Genomic DNA, 8,855 nt, shown 5'->3' with positions numbered 1-8,855 from the left:
AGCGCACGGGCATTAGTACCGGTTGGAGCCACTAACCGGTACTAAAGGCCCACGTTTCCCGCCGCTTGGGCTGGCCAAAATTGGCCTTTAGTACCGGTTGGAGCCACCAACCGGTACTAAAGGCCCATCCTATATATACTACGCTTACGAAAAATTAGTTATCGTCGTCACTAATTCGTTCCACTTCTCGCGCGCGCGAGTCTTGATCTCGACGACGTCGACGCCGCCGCACCGCCGTGCCGTCGCCCTCGCCGCCCCCGCCGCCCGTCGTCGTTGTCGCCGCGCGCCCCCGCCGCCCGACATCGTCGCCGTGCGCCCCCGCCGCCCGTTGTTGTCGCCGCCCCTGCCGCGCCCGGTCTTGTCGCCGTCCCCGGCCGTCGCCGGCCCGTCTCGTCGCCGTCCCCGGCCGCCGCCGCCCGTCTCGTCGCCGTCCCCTGCCCCCGCCGCCCGTCGTCGCCGCCCCCACCGCCCATACGCACCCGGCCCACTCACACACACACACACACGCATACACACACGCATACACACACACACACTACATACACAAACACACATACACACAGACACACTACACACACACATACACACAGACACACACAAACACACACACACACACACACTACACGTACACTACACATGCATGTACGTACGTACACACATATACACACACACTACACACACACATATTTTTTTACTTATTTTCTGTTTTCTAATGTTTAGATGGATTAGAACTATTTAGTTTATTTTTTAAATGTTAGAAATGTTATGTTAGATCGATCTAGTTTATTTTTAGTAAATGCTTTGTTGAATTAGTTGAATTAATATATAGAACTACTTTATTTCAATTACTATATGCTTAGTTTGAACTAGTTGAATTAATATATATAGAACTAGTTTATTTTTAGTAAATATTTAGTTGAACTAGTTGACTTAATATATAGAACTACTTTATTTTAGTATATGCTTAGTTTGAACTAGTTGAATTAATATAACTAGTTTATTTTTAGTAAATGTTTAGTTGAACTAGTTGAATTAATATATATAGAGAACTAGTTTATTTTTAGTAAATGCTTAGTTGAACTAGTTGAATTAATATATAGAACTAGTTTATTTTTAGTAAATGTTTAGTTGAACTAGTTGAATTAATATAACTAGTTTATTTTTAGTCAATGTTTAGTTGAACTAGTTGAATTAATATATATATATATATATATATATATATATATATATATATATATAACTAGTTTATTTTTAGTAAATGCTTTAAACTAATTGAATTAATATAACTAGTTTATTTTAGTAAATGCTTAGTTGAATGAATAGAAGTAGTTGAATTAATTGAATTAGTAAGTGATTAATGTTTCACCTAATATGAACATAGGAAATGTCGTCTGACGACGGAAAAAATTTCATTATGTGCGAATACTGTGAAGACCAGCGCGGCCAGTGTGGCAGAAATTTCCTTGTTGATGGTAGGCCATTCAGCATCAAGCTGGATAAGACTTTCGAATTCGATACAGTAAGTCACAACGACAAAGTCTGTTTTCGTAATTAAGCATGACTTATATATGCTTCATTTGCCTGACTTATAATTTTTAATTTTCACTATTCTACTAGCGCATCCCGTGCCATGCAAGAATTTTTGTCTTGGATAAGATAGGTTTCAAAGATATGGAAACTATGAAGGTAAAGAGAGCTTACCTGAAAACTGAGCATGATGGTTATAGTTTCAACGTCAAAGTATACAATACACACACGTACACATATTTTGAATGCAAAACTTGGCAAGCACTATGCAAGGCTTATGCATTTGAGCCTGGTATGGTTATCACCTTTGATATTCGTCCGGAAGATAATATTGAAGGTAATAGAGACATATGGGTCGATGTGCAGACGCCTCCAGTTCTACCATTATGTGAGTTCTTCTCAACTATATTTTTTCTTTGATATTGCTTATTCAAAAATAACTGACAACTAATTTCTATTGACAGCTTATCTCCATTCAACCAAACATGTCCGGCGCTTGGTAGACAGGACCTACTACTGTCCCGGAGCTGAACTAAACTGCGAGGAGATAAGTCATTATGTTTCATGGCTTGAGGATCTTCATACTGTCAAGACAAATTTTCTTCCTGCACTTAGAAATGTTAGTACTCAAAACGTGTGACCAATAGTGATGGTATTGAACTAGGGTCACATCTATTTAGGAATGATGGTAAGATATTTACTATTTGTCCTCAGTGCATATTTTGCATACATAATTTTTTTGCTAAACTTTCATTGCTAAGTATATTAATTAAGTACTATACAATGTTCTTCAACAGGGACTCCCAATGACAGTTGTGCCTCAGGGATCGAGACTAAAGGTCAGATGTCAATTGTTAGCTTACGGCCAAGATATCCTGGATTGCACATGAATGCATTCAGGATTTTTAGAAGCGATGAATGCTTAATAGTGAAAGATTGGAGGAAAATTGTTAATGATCGCAGAGAAGTACTAGGGGGCAGCAATGAGAAGCGCAGCCCACGATTAGGAGACAGGTTCATCGGCATGCTCCAGTATGATCAATTAGGAGAGCTATACATGTTCTATGCTATTTTACCAGAGAGAGAGAGAGAGAGTAGCTAGCAGGAGTGATTTAGCTAGTTCTTCATGCTGCTCTTAATTAGTACTTGTCCTTTCATGTCCGTGTTCTTCGTTCTGAACTTACGTGATTTGCTTTTGTGGTGTTATATATGAACGCTTATAATATCATGACAATCATGTTGAACTCGATCGATAATATTTTTGCTTCTGGTACAAGTGAATGTTTCTTCTTTAAGCTATTAGTGCTGGTGGTGATTAGATAGCTAGTTAATTATTATATCATTTAATGAAAGAAAGCGCAGATTAGTTTCAGCTGGATGAATCCTACCTAGCTAAGTGATCAAGTATATGCCATATCCGTATATATTATATAGTTGATTAAGTATAATATGGATATGGCATATACTCTAGCTAGCTAGCTATATATAGAGATATCCAATAATGCATCCAGTCGAAACTAATCCGTGGTACTTTCACCTAATGATTTAACAACTCATTATAATGTAAAACAATCACTAAATTAAATTGAAAACACAAAATTAAATAAAAATTAAAAAAACACCCAAACATTTAGTATCGGTTGGTGTTACCAACCGGTACTAATGCCCTCCACGCAAACGGGCCTGGCTCGTGCCACATGGTGGCACTTTAGCGCCGGTTCGTGACGAACCGGTACTAAAGGCCGGGGACCTTTAGTCCCCACTCTTTAGTGCCGGTTGGCGAACCAGCACTAAAGCCCGTTACGAGCCAGCACTAAAGGCCGGTTCTGCAGTAGTGGACAACACATAAAACCATTCTGCTTGTTTGCCTCAACCACTTCGAGAAAATCATGCACGCCCTTAATGTACTCGGAGGTGTGTCTGTCACCGTACATCCAGTGCTAGTTCATCTGCATGCATTATATATAATTAAGTGTGTCAAAACCATTACAGAACATCATGAATAGATAATTAAGTGACCAAATTAATAGAAGTTCATCATCACATTAAAACCAAAGTACATACATAGTTCTCATCTAACAACATAAAGCTCTCCAGAGCATCTAAATTAATTAAACCATAAATTGAAACTATGTAAAACATTTCAATGCGAAAACAAATGCGATCATAATCGCAACCAAGGTAACAATTGATCCAACGGCATAATGATACCAAGCCTCGGTATGAATGGCATATTTACTAATCTTTCTAATCTTCAAGCGCATTGCATCCATCTTGATCTTGTGATCATCGACGACATCCGCAACATGCAACTCCAATATCATCTTCTCCTCCTCAATTTTTTTTATTCTTTCCTTCAAGAAATTGTTTTCTTCTTCAACTAAATTTAACCTCTCGACAGTAGGGTTGGTTGGAATTTTCGGTTCACATACCTCCTAAATAAATAAAATCTATGTCACGTTGGTCGGCATAATTATCATAAACAATAAATGAAGCAATAGTTATAAAGATAATATATACCACATCCGAATCATAGACAGGATGAGGGCCGACGGGGGCGGATACCAAAACCATCGCACTATATAATAACAAGCAATAAAATAGTAAGAAAATTAGACAAGTATCTATCTAAAGCAAGAAATTTTTTCTTTCAGAAAGAAGATAAGAACAAGAGGCTCACCACGGTGGTGCCGGCGACGAGATCGGTACGGGCGATCGACGACAGTGAAGACGGGGACGGGGCGTGACGGGCCGCTAATATAAACCTAGACAAATCTCAGAAAAAATAGAGTTCGGAGGTCATGCTTCGAGAGGAGAAGCTTAACTAGTGTGGTTCGGGCATTTCATCAAACACCTCATGTGCATAGGAGGTGAGCTAGAGCATCACAAAGCCCTCCCCTCCCCGGCCAGAGAAAAACAGAGAAGTGGAGTGCTCTACTCGCGGGCGAGGGGTATATATAGGCACTTCAATGGTCCTGGTTCGTGCACGAACCGGGACTAAAGGGCAGCCTGCTGTCCCGGTTCGATCCACCAACCGGGACCAATGGTGGTGGGCCAGGAGCCAGGCCCATTGGTACCGGTTTGTCCCACCAACCGGGACTAAAAGATCCAGACGAACCAGGACTAATGGCCCACGTGGCCCGGCCGCCCCCCTGAGCTCACGAACCGGTACCAATGCACCCATGGGTCCCGGTTCTGGACTGAACCGGGACTAATGGGTTGACCCGACGTGAACCAAAGCCCTCTTTTCTACTAGTGTACAAAGTATTTTCAGCCGAGGTACGGATTATTTTATATTAAATTTTAAAGATTTAAAATGATTTTCTAATTTCTGGATTTAATTTAATTCGAAATTTAATTCTTATTTCAATGCTATGGGTACACAGGAAGTATACCCAGAGTGTGTCTAAGGGGCTGACAGGTGGGGCCCTGGTCAAAAGTCTAGTTAGCGTTTGACTGGACCGTTGACTGGTCAAACGGGCATATGGGACCTGCATCTCATTGATACATGGTTTACTAAACAACATTTGGTTAACTAATCTGGTTGATTAGGTTATTAAGCAGGTTAATTAACTTAACTAATTAACTTAATAATTAATTAATTAACAATTATTATTTAATTAATCTCTTTTTTGTTTTATTTCTGGGCGTGGGTCCCAAGGTCAGTGCCTCAGGGGAGCCTCAATGGGCGGGCGCTAGTGGGCGAATGGGCGCCGGGCGCGACGCGGGCGCCGGAGGTGGCCGGTGCGGCGCGAGGCCAGCGGTGCGAAGGCCAGGCGCGCGGTGGTGCGAGCAAACAGTGAGGGACCGAGCGGCGGCGACCGCAGTAGCAGGCAGCGTGCGGGCGGCACAGCCGCAGCTCGAGGAGCTAGCGGGGCGCGGGTGTCGGTGCGCTCCGACGGAGCGCAGGCACGATCAGAGGTGAGGGGGCGGGCGCACGCACCGTCGTGCGAGCGGCCAGGGCGCAGCCTGGGTGCAAGGGCGCGTGAAGATGAGGTCGACAAGGGGCGCGGGCACCAGCAGGAACTCGCGGAGGTGGTGCTCTAGCCACGGTGGACAGCAGTGCAAGGGACGACGATGAGCAGCGGCTGGCGTAGCGCAGCAGTGGCGGGGCAAAGCCGTGTCGGGGCTTCGGTGAGCAAGAGACGCGGAGGGCGGTGCCATAGCGAGCAGCGACGAGTGGGTGCGGGCGCGCGCGTTTCGGCGTGGCCAGGCGTGCCCAGGAGCAAGGGGGAGAGCAGGAGAGGTCGGGTGCCTCACCGCGGGTCCGTAGGGATAAGGGCAGCGGGTGTCGAGGAGGAGGACGGGGACGACGACGTTGGAGACAAGGAGGCAGCCCGACGAGGAGGGTGGTCGAAGCGGCGTGAGGAGGAGACGAGGAGGAGGCAGATCCAGCGACGAAGCTCGGGCTCGGGCCGCGGGATTCATGGGCGACAACGACAACGTCGGCGGGGCGCGGTCGGGGTTGAGCCCCGATCCATATTGGGTGGGGGGCGAGAGGGACGAGAGAGTGGGGTGGGGATTGTGCCGTGGGAAGTGGGTGCAGTGGGGGTTAGGGTTTCGGGGTAGTGGGGGATATGGGCGCGGCTGGTGGGCCAGCCTGGTGGCTTGCTGGGCCGTGGCCTAGTGGGGGGAGGCCTTTTCTCTTTTCTATTACTTTCTTCCTTTTTTGTTCTATTTTTGTTTATTATACTTTTTTGGTTTTTATTTTATTTCCCAATTTATTTTTGTTTGTAAAATATATAATTAACACCCAAATTAGTTTGTAATTGATTATTATTTTAAAAACATTTAAATAATTGTTCTTGCTATGTTTTATTTATTTTAGAATATTTAAACATTTTATAAAAGTTTGGTTCCTCCACCATCACTATCTATGCATTATTTGGCACAACCCGGACATTTTAGTTTTAATATTTGCAAACTTTTTTTGTTTGTCTTTAATTTGAAGTTGAATTCCGAATCGGTTTTGAACTAACGTGAGATTATCAACACTAACCGAGGTGACGTGGCATCATTAGCAAAGGTTCACTGTAGCTTAAGTATCATGGTGTCACAGCATCTTAGGTTGTGCACTGTGACCAAGATGGGGAGAAAAAGAGAGATCTTGATGTTTATTTGCTAATTAATCCATTGAATGCAGATAACTAACCACTGTATGATATGCTAGATAGTCTCAAGTCATTGAAGACACACACGCCCCACCTCTCTATTGGTTGATTACTTTTTTCATGGCAAGAAACAAGGAACGAGATGTGGAGCTAATGCATCACACATAAGTATTTTGGGATTATCTGGTTTTCATAATGTGCTTAATGCACTGGTATGGAGGGAGTACTAAACATCCTTCTATAAGAAGAATCCTTAGTGATCAAGTCCTAACTCAACTTTACTACTCCCCCATTCCTAAACATAAGACGTTTTGACAGTTGAATTTAAACTGTAAATAAGTCTTATATGTAGTAACGTAGGGAGTATAACTCTTCTCAAGTACCATCTCAAACAACTCCAGATTGTAATATGAAAAACAAAATGTACCTCTGTTTGGGCCATTTGAACGGTCTGTTCACACAGCAGTATAATATTTCTATAAATTGCCAAGCAACAAGGATTTTGCATTGAACCAGATGGTTGGTCCTTTCAGCATAATCATTGTGGGAACATATGCACTCTACCTAAGGCACAATGATGAAAAGAACATAAAAAAATGTTGATGAAAGGATTTATGGTTATAAAGTACATAACCTGCAACACGTATACTAGCGTGATGAAAATTCATAATCGTGTGACCTATATGTATGACAAAGCATAATATACGAATCTTAGGAAGATGCGTCCATTAGTCATCACAACACAGAGTGTGTTGCCCTACATGATTGAAGTTTACCAAGGTCCCACTAAAGCATCTTAATCGATCGCTCCACAGCAGCCTCAAGCTCGAACGTTGTTCTCATCAGTTGGCAGTTTAACTTTTTAACCACTAACCTTTGAACTTTTCACAGTTAAATTTTCAACCCTTTGACCATTTGACGCCATTGGCCGTTGACTTATCAAAGAATTGGTTATTTCTTATGAATTTAAAAAGAACATAAATCTGCAAAAAGTTGTCAAATTTGAAAAAAAAGTTGACCAATTTGGAAAAAAAGATGCACATTTGAAAAGTTCATGGATTCAAAAATTTCACCAATTGAAAAAGTTCGCAAATAGGGGAAAGTTCACATATTTGAAAATAGTAAAAAAATGATAAAAGTCCATGAATTTTGAAGAAAAATCATAATTTTGAATAAAGTTCAAGAATTTGAAAAAACATTACAGATAAGGTAAAAGTTCGCGAATTTGGAAAAGTCCTGGTTGTTGAACAAAACTTTGCGGATTATAAAACATTCGTTGATTTGAAAAAGTTCACAGACTAGAATAAAAGTTCATGGGTTTGAATTTTTTTTTGCAGGTTTTAGAAAATTATCATGAATCTGCAATATATTTTCATGGATTAAAAAAAAAGTTCACGAATTTTACAAAAAAATCATGGATTTGAAAAAAGTTCACGAATTTGTGGAAGGTCCATGAAGTTGAGAAGTGTTTATGAATATGAAGAAGGTTTGTGAATTTTAAATGGTTCATGAATTTGAAAAAAGTTTGCAAATTAAGAAAATAAAAGAAAAAGGAAAAGGAAAAGAAGACAAAAAGTGAAAAAAAAAATAGTTGGAGAAAAACTAGACGAAAAAAGAGAAAGAAAACCATGGAATGCACTGCCTTTTTTAGCGTTACATTTGCCACACAAGAAAAAAAAAGAGAAGTATGTGTGCACAACAAGTAAATTGTTGTTGTCTCCACCTCGGTCTCTTATTTTTTTGATGGTTAACAGAAAATAAAAGAAGTAAATAGGCCAAGCCCAGGACAGAGGGGGTCGCGAAGTTGCCAGTATAGTAGAAAACAATGCTAAAGGCGTGAAATAGAAATAAGTATCAGGGTACGGTCAGACACGAGTTTTTTCTTTTTATTAAGGCCAATAATTTTTTGTCTAACAGCCAAGCGGCCCATGGGCGTGCTGGATTCATGATTTGTGGGGCTAGCCTGCAAAAAGTGATTGTTTAAAAGCGTGGCCGTACAACCGAACCGGCCTTGGGCCAACCCATCACTTCTTCTTTTTTCTCCATTTAATACCCAAAAAAAGGGTGTGCACACCATGATTCAAAACGTGACGCTCCAGTTTTATCAACGAACACATTGAGCAAATCGCCCATTACACCTGATGTGCTAGACTCCTTCTTTTATCTTTAAAATGCAACCCGTGAAAACCACAGTTATTTTCCCTTTTTTATTCGCGA

This window comes from Triticum aestivum, chromosome 1B (assembly GCF_018294505.1).
Source record: "Triticum aestivum cultivar Chinese Spring chromosome 1B, IWGSC CS RefSeq v2.1, whole genome shotgun sequence".
NCBI lineage: Eukaryota > Viridiplantae > Streptophyta > Magnoliopsida > Poales > Poaceae > Triticum > Triticum aestivum.
Note: the sequence above shows the minus strand (reverse complement) of the source record.